Here is an 18,011-nt window from a genome sequence, read left to right as displayed (position 1 = left end):
AGATACATAACAGATGGTGAATAAAAACAATATTGCTTTGATTTCAGAAAGCCTTCCAACCTGTGACTGATGAAGTATCTAGAGACAAAGCCTAGTCCTTTACTATCTCTTCCCAATAAAGAGACAGACAAGTTACCTCAGCAATGTCACAGGGACCCACCTGAGGGAGCTGAGCCCCGTCTCTAAAGGGAATCTGCAGTTTTTGGCAAAACAACCGAACAAGGTATAGAGAAGAGCATCTGGCTACACAATCCCCTCAGTAGGACTCTGTGAATGAATACAAGTCTGGAGGTGAGGCTATTGAGCCAGGAGAAGAGACACTCCAGGAGAATCGCAGAACTCCAGTCCCAGAACTATCTGTAACCAGGAAGCTGGGATTCATAGCCTATACTTCCTGAGGCACTTGAGTTCAGCCTCATCTTCACCGCAGCTGTGGCTCTGGTTCTCCCCCCTGCCTGGCTCTCGGCTTTACCATCTCTAACATGGAGTCAGTGCTCCTTCCAAAATCCCACTGAGGACCTAAAACCAGTGAATCCTAAGGGAATACTTTTCGGGCTCTAACCTAGAAATACCCTGGAGTGTCACCTGTCACCAATCACCCCATTTGCTTGTTCTTTTCCGTGGGAGTCAGACAATAGCACAGAGCCCCCCACAAACTTAAAGTATCCCCTTTCCTGTCCGTAAGCCCCTGTTGAGATCCCCTTGCTTCTGGGGCTTGCACCCCGGCACTTTTAGTGGCTGGCACACTTTTCCACTCTCTCTCATCATCTCATTTCTTTTGGCCAGCCTTTCCCCACTGGCCTTGTTCTCCATCTCTGATCCCAGGGACCCCAAGTGCCTCTCCCCTTCTGGCCAACAGCATCCAAGACCCTGGGCATTTGTTTTCTCTCTGCACGGGGCTACACACTGATACATTTGTACCACAGGAAGCAGAAAACTAGTTTAACATCTCATTTATTTCATAGATGAGAAAGTAATTCCCTGCTGAATGATTGTCCCGAACCAACAATTCAGAGAGGAGGAATTTACTGTGCTGCCGAGGACCGGGGTGCATTACTGTCACGCCGTTATACAAGGGAGCTGGAACCTTTTTCTCTCTCTCTCCTGTTAGCCTGAAGAGAAAAGCCATTAAATATGATTAAGGTTAAGAGATTGCTAAAATTACAAACAGCCGCCATTCAATTATTTTGCTCTATAAAATGCAACGCAGATTGGAGTTATTTCTCTGAAATGTGTTTTTAGAAAATAACATAACACAACTAATGTGGTCTGATCTAGCAAATCAGGTTCCAGATACCACTTCTAATGCAAAGCTAAAAGGCTCATAATTTAACTCAAACTTTGTAACTTAAGGTCTTCAGGTTTTTACTTTATAGAAAAGCTTTATGAAGAGAAAAAAAATCAATAACATCCCAAGTCATAGTCTAAAGTCATCTGCAGCCAGAGAGTCAATTAATTTTGTCACTGATTGAAGGGGTGGATAGTTTCAATGCACATATATGTGCATGTTCTTGTGTGTGGAGGTGATCATTCACATGCGTGCACTTGCATGAAGAGGCCTAAGGATGTCGCCCTCAGGAACCCCGTTTACCTCTTTTGAGATGGGGGCCTCTCATTGGCCTGGAGCTCACCAGTTAAGCTAGACTGGCTAGCCAGTGAGGTGCAAGGATCCTTCTGTGTCTACTTCCCCACTACACCACCACGCCCAGTACTTTTCCTTGACTGCTGGACACCACAGTCCTCAGGCTTACCAAGGCAAGTGCTTTACCAACTGAGTCCCACCCCCCTCACCCACCCCTCACCTCACTAGACAGAGCATTTTGTTTTGCTTTTGTTTTCTACTTTAAAGATAAAAGAAAAGGCACCAATGTGAGCCTAAACATTGGAAGTAAATCTCTGGGATTTTTTTTTTTCAGTTCCTAGGACAGAAGCTGGGTACTAAGAATGTCAGTTTCAGAGGTGGTAGAAAATGGAAAAATAACTCCTCTAAGCCTATGCAACCCACATGGCCCTAGGGACCTCCCACGGTGCCAGGGAGAGGAGCCCAGGCACTTACTCTCCCTGCCCTTGGACTCACGGTTCACATGGCAGATGACTTAATCTAAGCTTAGGACGAATAAAAGGCTCAACTGCATTGAAATGAATTTTCTGTCCAGTTTGTGCTGAAAGTGAAAATAATTGGAAATCCAGACAAACCTCTATGCAGATATATTAGTGGCTGGAGACTTCTGGTTATTATGGTTAATAAAACACCAGAATTACATTACACTCTGTTCACAGGCTCTAGCCCAGGACTCAGAGTCCCTCTAGACAGAATATAAGCCATTTATGAGCATAAACTTTGTACACAAGCTAAACACATAAAGCCCATGTATTAGAATTGGACAAAAACATTGCAAGCCAAATAGAAGCCAGCTAAATGCCAAATCCCCTGGGGTTGCAGAGGTGAGAGCCTGCTCACAGAAGCACATGTGGGTTTTTCTCTTGGCCACCCCAGCCACTAAGATTAACCAATAAGGATCCTCATGGGCTCTGGTGCTTCAGATCATATCTTCAACCCAGAATCACTCAAACCTCCAATTCTGGGCACCCACAGAGCTCTGCAAAATGGAACAGAGGCTTGGAGAGGCAGAAAGAAGCAAAAAAGAAGGCATCGGGGAGAGGCATAGAACTGTTTTGTAGCAGCTCAGATCCTCCATTGGTTATCACTAGGCTGCTATCTAAAGCTGAGCCAGAAACACGTGGCTAGACAAAGGATTTTATCTGACTTGTGGATAGGTGTACATGAAAAGGAAGCATGAATAAATATTTTACATTAGGAGTGTCCCTGAAAATCCATGCTAGATAACCAGTAGGGACATTGTGGGGGACACAAAAGCTGTCCTTTCTGTCTCCTCTCAGCTCCGCATGCTTCCCACAAACCCTTCCAGCTCATCTAGCAAACGTCCTGCATTCAGTCAGTCATGGTTATCGAACACCTACAGTCTATGCCAGACACTGTGCTAGGAGCTGAGTTCCTGCACTCGGGGAGGTCTTTATTTGATGAGGGAGAGGTGCCTATGTACAAATAATTACAAATAAATCGATCGGGTGGATGATGGAGAGAACAATGTGAGCGGAACAGAGGGAGGGAGGCTGACTCCCTCCCACAGAGTCAGGGGGCCTCTCATGGAAGAGGGGGCAGTTCAGCCTCATCTGGAGAATGAGGTGTGGCCCAGGTAGGGAGCTAGAAAGGCAAGGAGGGTGTTCCAGTTTGAGGGCAAAGTCTATACAGAAGCCATAGAGACGTGGGTAAAAACAGCTTGTGAAGACATTGGTGTAACGTTCAACATGGCTAGAGGTAGAATGTGCAGGGGGTGTGCCAGAAGACAACTCCAGGAAAACAGGGCCAAGCTGTGACAGCCCTGTACACCACACTAAAGATGATGGAGATCCACTGGACGTTTTCCCTCCAAGCAATAGCAGGTGTGTCTCTGAGAAAGAGAGCTATCGCAGGAATATGAAGGCGTTGGAAAAAGCTGAGAAGGACAATGGCAGGGAGAGCAGCCAGGAGGCTGAGAGGCAATAATCCCAAGAAGGAATGTCAAGCCTGAGCTAAGGCTGTGGCTGCGGAGCCCGTTCAGCGGTGATTGATTTAAGAGGTATTTAGACAGTAGAAGCCGGAGCACTTGGCGTTGATTGAACGGGAGCAATAAGGAAGGGGGATGCAAGAGCAGATCTGCCGCAGAGGTACCCAGCAGGCATTTTGAAAATCAGGGTCTGAGACTCGGCAAAGTACTGGGGACCTTGGGGACACTGTATCCTCTGCTCAAGGTCACAGAGAGATGAGACTGTCATGTCTCCCTGAGGACAGCCATGATGCGAATGACTCTTTGCCATGGCTCAAAATCCCTAACTCCAATCAAAGCAGAAATTGCTATGGTGTGAAAGAGAAGGAATAAGATGAGAAACAGAGGTTTTATGCCAACTGCCATGTCCCAGTTTTGTTTCAAAATGAGACAGCTACTGGAACCAGAGGTAGTATACTGAATCAAGGTGCTATTGACTGAAACAAGTAAGATGCTTAAAAGTCCAAACATGGGAGACTGGGACAAGGTAGCTCAGTCAGAAGAACTGCAAGAGAACCTCAGTTCAAGCCCTGGAATCCATGTTAAAAAGGCAGGTCCAGTGGAGTGTTCACAAGCCCAGTACTGGAGAGGAAGAGACAGAGGATCCCAGGCGTTCTCTGACCAGCTGGCCTAGGCTAATTAAGAAGCCCTGGGTCTCAAAAAACAAAGTGGAGGGCTCCTGTGGACTACCGCTTGAGACTGAACGCTGACCTACACACGTGCACACACACATGCACATGCACACAGACATATACCCTTCCATAGAAACATATACACGTACCTGTTCTTACAGGGACATGTGTATACATACACATGCATACAAGTCCAGACATAGACCAAGGTGTCAAGACTAGAATGAGCTTAAGCTGGAGATGTCAGATACCCCCCACAACAGCAATACAGGGCACGATTTGACCAGAGGAGTACAAAGACAAGAGACAGAAAAGTATAATAAGTTAGAAATAAGTAGGGGGATGGGTGGTGCAAGGCTGCAATGAAATGTCATGGATTCTCCTATGTTTCTCATTGTGTTTGTCTGGAAGTTCTTCCACCCTGAATATTAGCCTTCTCCTATAGAGCTGAAACCAGCTGATTGGGGTGAGGCCAGCATTCAAGAAAGATCAGTCCCTAAAGCATTTCAGGTGAGGGCTGCCATTTAGGAGGATTTTATCCGAAAACAGAACGCTCCTGCAGAGTCTGTAAAGAAAGTGAAAGGCAGAGATGGCCCAGCCAGAGGGTGCCACGACAGTGCACCTGGCCCTAGTGCCCTCAAGAACACACTATCCACATGCTTTAGACTCTTCTGGGTTCGGCAAATATCTGGGGAAGTCCTGCAGGCCTATTTCTGTATGAACTCCACTTGATCTCAAGGCACTCGTATAATGGGGCTATTCTTATATCAATGTGCTGCCCAGGCACACCTCTTCCAAAGGCAGCTGGGTCCAGCATCAGGACCCACGAAGTGAGAGTCAGGTCACAGCGCTCACCAGGAAGGAAAAGAGAGAGAATAGATGTTCTCAGGTTGCCAAGGCTTCTGTTGTGTAATGTTGTGGCAGGCAAAGCTGGGGCTCCTTTATATACTTAATCATGTTCCATTTCCAGCTGACACAACTCAACAGTGTATGACACAGCACCACTTAATAAGACTCACTTTCAACTTCGGAAGAGGGATGATGAAGCTGGGGGAGGGAGGGGGAGAGGAGGGGAGTAGTGGAGCCCAGAGGATGGAAATGATAGGGCTTTATTTTAAAACAGAAAGTCTGTTGTCAGTTTAGATTATAGACTAAGCAACCAGGATAGGTCCACAGAGGTTAGAGACGTCTCCCAAGCACAGCAGAATCTTTGGTACAGAGGCACTGAGCTGGAAGAAGCCAGAGCTTTGCTTAAGGAAGTGGGGTAGCTGTGCATACTGGGTCAAAATGGCATTTATCGTAGCATCTGAGAGTGAAAGAAGCTGGTAAAAGCAGTTGTTCCTGACCTGGACGGTTGCCCAATCTTACCTCTCTAAACAAACAGTAATTCCACTGAAAGCAAGGGGCATGCCCTCTTCTTACCTTTGTAAAACTTATAGCACCATGCTGCTGCTAGCCTTCTGTTGGGAACCCATGAACACCACGTGTGCATCGGCTGGTACATCACTTCCACCCAAGAGCATGACATCATTCCCTGTGAGAATGAGAATGCATAGAAATACGGAGTGTGATGGAGCCTGAGAAATCAAACAATTCGATTTTCTTACTTCATCCATTGGAAATTGGGAACCAGGGGTTCAAGAAAAATGCAGATAGTGATACAACTCTTCGTGGTTCATTCAGATCCCAAACCCAGGACTTCTTAAAGGTTTTCATCCACTGCTCCTTCAATGACACCTTGCTGCCTCTCAAATTGTGTCTTCATATAACTTCAGAGGCATCTGTCCACCCATCCATCCATCCACCCACTCATCATTATTCCACCCACTCACCTATCCATCCCCCATCCATCCACCTGTCTACCCACCCACCCCATCAACGCACTCATCATCCGTCCATTTGCCTGTCCCTGTATCTGTTCACCAATCCTCCCTTCCGACTTTCCTCTGTTATCCTTCCTCTTCCTTTGTTTCTTCCCTTTCTTCTTCACACACTAGGCTATGCAGAGGGGAGGGGCGGGCAAGATAAAGAGCATGAGATAAATCATTTTGTATTCTGCCCAGTCCCTTGCTTGCCTCACTCCTGAGAAAGGAAGGAAAACACACACAAAACTAAACCCCAGCCCACGTGTGAGAGCTACAATGTGGGCATAGTCTACTTAATATTGATTTTAACATGAGTCAGTTGGGATGTGATGGAGAATTTGGGAGGACATCACCAAAAAATGGTGTAATTTGAATGTTCTAATAAAGGACAGTGGCAAATCATGTGGTAAAGAAAAGCATTCAGGGTAAAGAGCCCCCCAAATGACCTTCCTAAATGCTTTTGTTCTGTGGATTCAAGCACACTGCAAGTTTTGTTTGTTTTGATTTGATTTTGTAGTTCTCAGAATCAAAACAGGAGTCTTGTGAATGGTAGACCGCAGATAAGGGGTCTAGACACATCAAATGGTCCTGCCAGGAGTTCTCTCGTCAGTCCATGGTGCACCATTCTGTTTGAGTCCATCTGCACCCAAGAACATCCCTTGGAGCACCTTTTCAGGGGAGACTGTTATCTCATGACTGTCAAGTATCATTGGACTTGCTAATAAGTTGATCACTGAACACCATCTGTGGTCCAGGAGTTAGATCATACCAGCCTGCCATGTACTCATGGAATACCTTGTCTCATGAAGTCTCAACACTTCCCATCAATAGAATCTGGCATTTGTAGGTGTTATATGGCTCAATGTCTGTCTGCCTTACTCTCTAGATGGGAGTAAGCCTCTACAGACACAGCCTGTATATCACCAGGGGGAAGGCTTGTCTAGAGAGCGCTGGCGTAAATGGGACCCAACGGAGAGTGGAGCCATGCGATGGCACAGGAACGGTGTGTGCATGTGCTAACACCGGCCAAGGCTTAGGTAGAGAGCTTTGCCTCTCCTCACAAGAGAGAAGAGATCCCACACATCTGTCCTAGATAGTCACAGCACCCTCTGAGTTCTCTCATCTGCCCTAACTCCTGTGGGCACGTCTTTAGCTTGAGTTTACAAATGAGGGGTTCTTCGTGAATTCTTTCCAACCTCACTCCCAGAGATATATAACCAACATGATATATTAACCTAACACGATAATATAACCTAAAATGGTTTTGGTCCTTTATTCTGCTTCATAGGACCCAAGGCATGTCCCATCCCCTAGGGAACACTTGTCTGGAGATCTTTGTCTCCTACCCTGGAAGCCTGGATTGGTTGCTTTTCTGCAGCTTTGGAGAGAAACGGTTTACTTTGGCTTACAGTCCATCATGGCAGACAAGGCATGATGGCATCAGGGGTATGAGGTGGGCATAGCAGTCAAGGAAATTGCCTCACCACATTTTCATTCAGAGAGAAAAGAGGAAGTGAGGCCAGGCTATAAGCTCAAAGTCTACCCCCAGTGACATACATCCTCCAGCAAGGCTCCACCTCCCAAGGTTCCACAACCTTCCCAAAGAATGCCACCAGCCCTGGACTGAGTGTTCAAATGCATGTGCCTATAGGGGACATGTATTCCTCATCAAACCATCACCACTCCATGTAACCTCCACTCAGTCCTGCATAAAATCATTGAAGTCCAGACTCTGTTGAATCAGAATAGCTCAAGGCTTCCCCCACTCAGTATATCTCCTTAATCCCCCTAGAGTGCTCCTGCACAGTTCTGCTTGTTCAGGCGCTCAGTGGTCACTGAACGCACCTGTCTGGGATTTCCCATCTGTACGGTGTCTTCCCGGGTTGGATTCAAGCTCCTGGACCACCCTCTTTCCCCTCGCTATCCAGCAGCTGCCTGAATCCAGAGCTAGGTCTGCCCTTGGCAGCCATTGCCCTGTTCAGAGCCCCTGTTTATCAGAATGCCATCCCCTCCCTGCTTGACCACGATCTGCTCTCTCGGCCCCACACCCAGCACCCTTCCCCTGCACTCTTGACATTGAAGAGGAGACAGATTTCTCTGCTCAAGAGGCTGGAAACCATGGTGATGGCCATGGCTAAAGCGTAGAGAAAACGGGGGGGGGGGGGGGGGGGGCTGGGAGAGACTCTGAGAGGAAGGGACTTTGATTGCAAGGTAACTCATCAATTCCTTCTGTCTGAGGGCAGCTTCAAAGTGGAGAGTGGATGCTGTCTCCACCCTCTTCAGAAGAGAGGACATCACTGTGGAAAAACCCCGTGACCTTGTGCATATTGAAACAAGGAGTTCACGGATCTGTTTTTCTGCCCTAAATGACTGGGTTGAAAACCAGGTTTGTCAATGTTTGTAGAGGGTTGCAGGGTCATGGAGGTGTGTGTGATGCAGTGAATGAAGCATGGCTCTTCAAGGCAGGTCTAGATTCCCATACGCCCCAAAAGTAGTTGCATGCCTCATCAAGTTGCTTAGTCCCTCAGCCCCCCGGTTCTCACACACATGATGAGGGTACTCAGAGGTGGTGAAAGAGCTGGAGACAATGCCAGGGAGACAGGTCGCACAGTGCCTAGCACACGGTAAGTGGTAAGTATTCAGCTCAAGGGTACTTCTTACGATGCCCAGACTCTGTGTTAGAGCCCAGAAAAGGAGATTGCAAGACCCCACGATTTATCACTGTCCCCATGTTTCCCACCTTCCTTTGTTGGTGTGCTTGGGAGGGGTCACGAAGGCAGGCAGCTGGGGGAGCTGGGGATGAAAGCAGAAGCCAAAGCTGGTGGAGGAGGAGGGAGGATACAGCCCTGCAACTCACCCCTGTCTCTCTAACAGGAGCAGCCGCAATCAGCTTTTCCTCTCCCCTAACTTGTTTCCATGGTTCCCACTCAGACTGCCTCAAAAATCTGTCACACTTTTAGCATAATGTGCAGTGAGCACCACGGCAAACAGCTTTGTGTCACCGGCAGAGTCCAGGCCAGGCCCTTCCTCCTGTTCCCTGGGGAGGCTGCTGGCCCCAGGGTCAGGCTGGGCACCTGCAGCCTGAGTCTCCTTTGAGTGCTATACTCTGTCCAAATTACCTGTGCTCGCCAGGTCTCCCTCACAGGTGGACCTGTTAATGGTGCCGCGTGTACAGCCTGTCAGCTCTCTAATTACACCCTTCAGTGGGGAGCTGCCTGGTAGATTTCCATGCTTCCTGTTGGGTATCTTGATCCTTGCTGTTGTCAGAAAAAGTTACGGTGTGGCCTGACTGTCAGAGCCGAGGTGCTGGCTCTTGTTTTACCTGGTGTTTTGTTTGTTTTATGGTCAACCAGCCTCTTAAAAAAAAAAAAAAAGAGTTAGAAAGACCATAGAACTGACTATAGAATCGAAAATTCATTTTCATCATTTATCTGCTGGGCATTTCTGAACGAGTCACTTAGCCTCTCTGGGTCTACAGCAGGGGGATGATGGTAAAAGCTACCCCACAGATGAGATCATATATAATGAAGTCTTTGATATAGCAGTGAAGAAGGGGCTACCATTCTTCCTGGATCCTGAATGGGGGACATGAACCTGAGTATATGCAGTTAGCTTACTGGGTGACTTCGGGCCAGTCACTTAATCCCTGAGTCACTGTTTTTCTGATCACTTGGGAGTCAAGAAAAGTTATATATACTTTACCTTATAGGATTGCTGTGAGACCAACTTGTGTCAAAGACACAAAATCACCTTGAAAAATACCAAGAGCTTCACACCAGTAAGGTGGTGGTGACATTTAAAATAAGACAGTGGGAGCCTAGGGAGGTGGCTCAGTGGGTAAGAGCGCTTGCCCTTGCAGAGGACCCAAGTTCGATTTCCAGCACCCACATGGTGGCTCACAACTATTTGCAGCTCTAGTTCCAGAGGATTCCATTCAATCCCTCTTCTGGCCTCCATAAGACCAGGCATGCATATGGTGCACATGCGTATATGCAACCTGATGCTCATACACATGAAGTAAAAATAAATGAATATTTAAAAAACAAAACCACGGGGTTTCAGGGACCTGGGGAGGTGGCTCAGGAGGTAAGAGCATTTACTGAACAAGCATGAGGATCAGAGTTCAAGTTCCAGCCCTTACCCAACTAGCTGTGTATGTCTGCACATGTGTATGTAATCCCTAGTGCTGTAGGAGACAGAGACAGGAGGATAGCTGGGATTTCTGGCTGCTGGCATAGCTCAAGGTTCAGTGAGAGACTCTCTCTCAAGGAAAGAAGGCACAGAGTGATTGAGCAGGACAGCTGATGTCTTCTCTGGCCTCTCCATGTGTACACACCTCCCCTACTCTCTGCCCCCCCTCAGAGAGAGAGAGAGAGAGAGAGAGAGAGAGAGAGCACTTAAAGCAAGCTTGCAAGCTTGCAGAAAAGAAAGGGAGATCTGTGCGCTCTAGATGTTCCCTGACCATTTTCTCAGGCATCCATCACTGTGAGTAGGATGGGACGGCAGAAGGTAGGAGAGCTATGAGCCAAAAGCCAATCTCTGAGGATAGTGAAGAGCTCACAAAGTATAGCAGAAAGACTCCTTGAGCACTTGCTACAGGCCAGAAACTGTACCCCACACTCCACACACCGTCTGTCATTCAGTCCCACCAGGTCTGAGACAGCATAATGAACACCATGTTCAACAGTCAAGAAACTGAGGCTGGCTGAGATTAACAACCCAGATGGTCACATCTCACAAGGCACAGAGCTGCCACTTCAGGCTTATTCCGTCTCACACTCAAACTACAAAGTAAGGGCAGCTTATACTTCTTGGGCACCCCTTGGGCACAAGGACTGCCCCACTGCTGTCCCTGAGCTAAGTCTTAGGTCTCATGGAGGATATGGATACTCATCATCGCTAATTTTTAGATGAGAAAACAGATACAGCACATTCAAGAAGCTTTCCTGAGGAGTCACACCTAGTCAATGCACATCACTCCTTAAAAAAAAAAAAAAAAAAAAGAAAGAAAGAAAAAAAAAATATATATATATATATATATATACATGTATATAGCACTTTTCTTAGTTCTTTGGGAATTTCATACAATGTAATTTAATCATATTCATCCTGACTCCTCCCTCTAACTCATCCCAGCCACCCTATAGAATTTGAGAAAGTTTTTGATAACTATATGTCGTCAGTCATGGGATTAATCTCTAGAATATATAAAGAACTGCAAATACTAGACACAAAAGTCCAAAACTCCCAATTGATAAACTGGCTAATGGAATGAACAGATAATTCTGAAAAGATCAACTACAAATGGCTAATAAACGTTTTTAACAGCCGTCAGGGAAATGCAAATTCATACTACTTTGAAATTCCATCTCACCCCCGTCAGAATGATTACCATCAAGAAGATAAATGGCAGCAAATGCTGGCAAGGATGTAGAGAAAGAGGAGCCCATATTTACTGCTGATCAAAGTACAAACTGGTGCAACTATTTTGGAAATTGAAAAAATTAAAATAGAGCTACCATATGAGCCAGTGGTATCAATCCTGGGCATACACCCAAAGGACTCTATATTCTACAGTGAAGACACCTGCTCATCCGTGGGTTTTGTTACTCTGTTCACAATAGCAAGGAACTGGAAACGGTCTAAAATGTCCATCAACACACGAACGGAAATGTGGCACATATACACAGTGGAATTATATTAATCTATAGAGACAATGGAGTGTATTGTTTTTAAAATATATTTTATTTCATGTGCAAGGGTGGTTTGCCTGGATGTATGTCTGTATGAGGGTATTAGAACTCTGGAACTGGAATTACAAATAGTTGTGAGCTGCCATATGAGTGCCGGGAATTGAACCCAGGTCCTCTGGAAGAACAGCCAGTACTCTTAACCACTGAGCCATTGCTCCAGCCCCAACAAAGTATATTCTTACCTATTATTTGTCATATCTGAAAATGATCAGGTTTGTTGAGGGCTACAGACTAACATCAAATCAGTTTACATGCCTGAGGACTAACACATAGAGAATACTTTACCCAACTCATCCTGCTCTGTCATCTCATCCTCTTACCACAGTCCTGTGACAGAGAGGAGAAGTCTGGGGCATGGAAGATTAGGTGAGTGGCCCACGGTGGCTGGAAAGAGGCAGAGCTGGGGTTTGAACGCATCCATGCACTCTCTATTAAGCCCTCAGCTGTGCAACTGAAAGTATATCAATGAGTCCTCAGTACACTTCCTCCCAAGAGTGGAGACACAGAGGCCTGAGGACCAGGCATCGGGGATAGGAACTGAAACCAAACAGCAGAGGATGCAGAGACACCCAATATCATTCCCTTTAGAGAGGCAAAAAAATCACTCTTACCATCCCAGGGGCAGTCCTCTAGTAAGTGTTCACGCACGCGTGTGCACACGCACACACACACACACACACACACACACACACACACACACACACACGCTCAGCAGGTTCTCTGCAGGCTGACTGGAAGAATCAACCCATGTGACTCCCAGGGCCCAGGCCTCACTAGCTGCCTCACTCAGATGTCACCCTCAGAACCATGGATCACCAGGCCAGCCCTCATCCTCTCTGACAGGAGGGCAACGCTCTTCACTCACCTCCAAGGAGCCTGTCTCTCTTAATGGACTCTGCTGGGCAGATACTGACAGTGAAGTCCACAGCAAGCCGTTCCCCTGCCCAAGGACACCTACAGTGGAAAGAAACCATGTTTCATAAGGAAAGGAGGAGGAGCACGCAGGCCCAAGAGAAAAGCACAGCCCCTTCAACCAGCTGCTGCACAGGCCTCTTATGTCACCACACACACACACACACACACACACACACACACACACACACACACACACACACAGCCCCGGCACTATGCATGTCAGGATACCTGGAGCTGGGGTCAAGACTCCACTTTGCAGTGTGTCCTCAAGCAGTTGGCTTGTTTTCATGGGGCTTTTACTTCCTTTGCAAAATCAAGAGGTAGGACCAAATGCCACTTTGGGCGCTAAGAGCCCCCTTGTCCAGCAGTTCACTTCCCACTGCTCTGCATGAAGTGCAGAAAAACAATTGGCACTCCCTGAAAAAGCCCAGCCCCTGCTTAGAAGCAGGCATGCTGAAATCTGCAGACACCACCTCTCCCTGCTGCTGCCCTGACTGAGGACAAAGACGGACAGATGGCTAGATGGATGGATAAGCTTGAGGGAATCTGTGTGATGCTCTTCCTCTACCATATCCTGTCCCATCCCAAGGTGACCACCTCCCAGAATACATTCAAGACCTCAACTGGCCCCATGTCCCACACTTAGGTGAGAATTCCTTTGGTGCTCTGACCTTGGCTTTTCCCCCATGCCCTGCTGGGTAAATGCCCTCTGTGCAATGAGGAACCCTTTTGCTAATCGATGATTAGCTATGGAGAAAGCCATATTAATAAAAGGGTGCAGGTGTGCAGTTGACTACAGATGCACAGTGAATTGCTTTAATTTGTGAAGAAAGCTCTTCTAGTTTTAAGAGATGATGCCTCCAGACACTCAGCCCCCGGTCCTCAGCAGAACAGATCCCCGCTTCTCTTTTATTGTTTTTTTAAAGACAGCGTTGCTATGTAGCTCAGGCTAGCCTTGCAGACATAGCAATCCTCCTACTTTGGCATCCACCTCCCCCAACACTCCGAGAGTTAGGATTCCAGGTGTGAGTGGCATGCCAGGCTAATTTGCCTCTTTAACCAACATACTGGTCAAACATCTGCACAGCTTTCTGGGTGTCAGGATCACCCCTCCTATGAGGCACACGGCAGAGAGGAGGCAGCTGCTCGATTGGTCCCCCTGCCACGCACAGAGAAACGGGGGCTTCTGTCTGCTGTCATGAGGCACCGGCCTCCGATGGCAGTGAGCTAAGGAGACTGTCTCGTGGGGACATGAGGGGGCCTGTGACTGAAACTGTGTGCATTGCATTCCAAGTGAACTCAAAACCGGATTCTGTCTGCAGTTATCAGATGAAGCTAATGGGAAAACACAAGCCAAAAGGTATCTGGGTTCCAATCCCCCGAGGAAGTTCTTAACCTTTCAGTGCCTGGCCATTCACATCTACAAAATTATTTGACAAGGCTGAGGGATGGCTCCGTGGGTAATGGTGCTTGTAGCCAAGCCTGATGACCTGAGTTTGATCCCAGGGAACCACATGGTCGAAGAAAAATGACTCCTGAAAGTTGTCATCTGACCTCCACATGTGTACTGTGGCATGTGAACATGCACACACACACACACACACACACACACACACACACACACACACACACACGAGTATGTGCACACACATGCACACACTCAATAAGTAAATAAATGAGATACTCCAGGCAAGTGCCTTACCCTAGTCTCTGATGTGTGAAAGTACCTGCCGTCACCAGCAGCATCGCTGTCTACAGACTCACAACTTGTGAGAAGGCAGGGATCACATGCCAGTCTGTGTCACAGCTCCACACTCACTCACTGGGAGAGGAAGACTGGGCAAACTGGGTCTGTGAACCACACTCAGGCCAGGCTTCCAGAAGCCTCCTCCTTGCAGGAATAAGGGTCCTTATATAGTCTCCCGTCTTCCTTCTCCACCAAGAGCCAATGGCTCCCTCCCACCCAGGTTACACTGCGCTCAATAAACAACAAAGAAGGAGGAAGAATAAACAGCCAAGCCTAAGCTGCTGGGAGATCTCAGTCTCTCCTGGTGGGTGGGGCCTCTAAGAAGGGTGATGTGAGCATCCATGCCTCCATGTGGGGATCCGGGAGGCGCTGGTAACATTAAATGCCGATTACTCTTGGGGCATGCAATTGCTGTGCTGTGGTAACCCACCCCCTGAAGCGCCTGATTGCTTAAGCATCTCTTTGAAAATGTTTATTTTTTCCCCATGAATCTTTAATCAGGTACCTTGACGAAGCACACAGCAGCCATCTTCAGAGAACTGCTGGAGATGGCTTCATCAGTCCTATTTGTCACATAGGGTGGCTGGGAGTGTGGCCACCGCCTCTGCATGGTCTGTGTGCCTGCGCCCCCCCCCCACACACACAAAGACCTCTATACCACTGCACCAAACCAGGGTGCCCAACTCCCCCAGATGGCCAAGAGTCTCAAAGTGATTCCAGATGTTGCTATCTGGTGGTATAAAGGGGCCCTTGTTTTTCTTGGCACACCACCTGTAGATCCTGGTCTCCGTGTGAGAAGAGTGGACGGTGCCCAGCACAGCCTCTCCAATCTCACACCTAAGCCGAGGGAACCTTTGCTCACTTGAAATGCTGAAGTGGATTTTTATCCTCCTTCCTGGACACCTTCCTGTTTTCTTTCTTGATCACAATACCATCTACATAAGCAGGAAGCGAGGAGCCCGGCCCTTGGCTTGTCTCACCCCACTTCTGGCAGAATATATTCCCTGAGGGGCTTGTACATTTAACCTGATAGAGGCAGGAGGCTGGAGTGGGGGGTCCTCTGGACCTCCTAACTGAGGGGGAGCTGCTCCCGTATCTCACCCCCACCCCACCCCACCCGCAACTCACTCCCAGCAAGCTCTGCTTCAGGCAGCCTCCTGACTTCCACTTCCCCTTCACTTATCCCCGGCCTCCTGGGATTATGGGGAAAGCCATTACCTCAGGATTAAGCTTCAGTTTGATTCTCATCAAAGACTCTGGTCACCGAGTATTTGCTTAACACCAGACCTTTCAGGCCCCATCAAATTTAACAAGGCCTGACAGATTTGGGATTAAACAGAGAAACCCACACAAATCCATACTTTCATAGCCCCCCCCCGCCCCCCGTGACTGTAGCAGGACAATCAGGGTTCTAAAGAAGCAGGCTCTACCGTTAGTGCCTGCATCGTGTCACCACCATGACAGCCCCGCTCCGCAGCTGCCAGCCCTGACCTCTGCCCAGCTCCCCACACTGGATTGCATCTTTTTTACTCAAGTGAGCGAGGAGGCTCCGCTCATGTGTGTGTAGCGCAGCCTTGCTGAGGGCTGGGAAAGCGGGGGCGTTAGGGGTGAGGGTGGAACTCCAGGAGCAGACGTCCGCGGTGCAGTGTGGAAGGAGTCCACCCCTCTGAGCTCCTAAGGCTGTTTCGAGCTCAGCCTTGCACTGTGATCAAAGCTACTTGGCTCCCTCCGGAACTTCACTCCAGGTGGAATTTCACCGATCGCATCCCTTGCGTAGCAGGCAGATCCAGCACAGCCAGGCAAACTCATCTCAGGAACCGCTTTGCGGGGCATGCCGTTGACGAGAAAGCACACATCGGTGGACAGCTCAGGAGCTACAATTAGTGTCAAATCTGACGTTGGAGTGGAGTTAGCTCTCTGACGCTCACCTTCCTGGTCTGTCATATGGGAGTATTGGGTTATTACCTCAGAAAGATGTCAGACCGTGAGAACAGCCGCATGCAATTAATTAGGTGGACATGTGCCTGAGTGTAGTGCCTCCCTAGGCCAGAAGAGGGCAGCAGATCCCCTGGCGCTGGAGTTACTGGCCCTTAGAGGCCTCCTGGTGTGGGTGCTGGGAACTGAACTCCGGCCCCCTGCTGGAGCGTGTACCGCGCACAGTGAGCCACTGAGTCTTCTCTCCAGCCTTCAACTCGTTTCTTTCCTCTTTCCTAGTTGTTCATGCAATCTGATTCATTTTAAAACTGCAATAAAACATCTCTACTTCATTCTCTCGAATTTCATGTTTCTACCTGAGCCAGTACAAGGTACCCTTTCCCTACTGAGCCCCTAAAAAGCCACAGAGCTCCATGAAAATTACATACAACAAACTAGAAGTAGCAATTGTTGCGTTTCTCTGGGGCGGGCCGCTTGATTTCTCTCAGGCTGTCTGCCCAGTTCACTCTGGCCTTGCCTAGCTGATAATTTACACCACTGCCTTTCCACCCCAAGAGCCTGGCTTAGGCTCAAACTTCATCTCTCGAGATGGGAGACTTGGAGGAGGGGGTGCCAGGGAGGCTCCACTTTGACTTCTTCATTGCGATAACAAAGAGGAAACAATGGCTTGTGTTTACTGAAAATTAATTTTTTGGAAATTACTTTGTCATTTGTTTTACTCTTCTTAATTAAAATTTACTTGGTGAAGAGAACACCCCATAAATTAACTCAAATGCAACAGCAAATTAATTAGCATTTAGTGACTAGACATTACTCACAGACCGGACAAATTGTTTTCAAGCTATCGCCTGCATTTGGTCAAGTGAGATGGGGTGGGGGAGGGTCTGAGTGCTGAGTGAGGGCGTTTTGGGCCGGTGCTCCCCCAGATCGTCCTGGCCCATGACCCCCGGTCACCTGCACTTCTAGACACTCCTGTCATCCTGACCCAGTCCTGTGTGTGTATCTTCCTAGAGATTTCTGTCTCCCTCCCTGGAAACAATTGGAAAGAACGACACCAGGCCAGCAGACGCGTATTGGAGGCAGTCTCGCCCAGAGGCAGGAAATAGACATGGAGCTTTCAGGAGGCTCCTTTCAACCAAAGGGAGCTCAGATCCCATGAAACCCGGGCTTGGAGAAATCAATGCTGAGTGTGTTCTATTCTTAAGTTGTGTGACAGATTCTTTGTGGACCCAAGGAAGGGCTTCCCAGAGGAGAAGACTGAAATGATGGAGGAAAGTAAGCCCAAGGAACAAACTTGGACGAGCTGCTTCTACTGAGAGCCGACTGTATTTCTTATGAAAGAGGCTAAGAGGCATGGGGTACTGTGGCTGGGCGCCAAGAGTTGAATCCTAGCACATCTTACTGACCCCTGGCCAGAGCAAGTCATGTACCCCGTCTCGGCCTTAGTTCCTTCAGACACCGATGGTTCTGACGACCTGGGGCTGTGTTGAGAACTGAGTTAGACACAGCTTGGAAGTCCCAGGAGTGGAGCCCTGCAGGTGTCGAGGACCCAGAGG

The 18,011-nt window shown here is 48.1% G+C and overlaps 1 long non-coding RNA gene across 1 annotated transcript; it reads right to left on the bottom strand.

The window, feature by feature from the left end:
* Window positions 1-938: 938 nt before the first annotated feature.
* LOC121831096 (uncharacterized) lies at window positions 939-15,933 on the bottom strand. The gene is made up of 5 exons (XR_006074488.2): window positions 15,739-15,933; window positions 12,724-12,812; window positions 9,225-9,461; window positions 5,663-5,774; window positions 939-1,112 (listed from the first exon to the last, which is right to left on the bottom strand). It is a non-coding gene; the product is annotated as an uncharacterized LOC121831096 (long non-coding RNA).
* Between the last annotated feature and the right edge of the window lie 2,078 nt (window positions 15,934-18,011).

This window comes from Peromyscus maniculatus, chromosome 7 (assembly GCF_049852395.1).
Source record: "Peromyscus maniculatus bairdii isolate BWxNUB_F1_BW_parent chromosome 7, HU_Pman_BW_mat_3.1, whole genome shotgun sequence".
In the NCBI taxonomy this organism is placed as follows: domain Eukaryota; kingdom Metazoa; phylum Chordata; class Mammalia; order Rodentia; family Cricetidae; genus Peromyscus; species Peromyscus maniculatus.
Note: the sequence above shows the minus strand (reverse complement) of the source record. Positions and strands in the feature narration are given on the sequence as shown.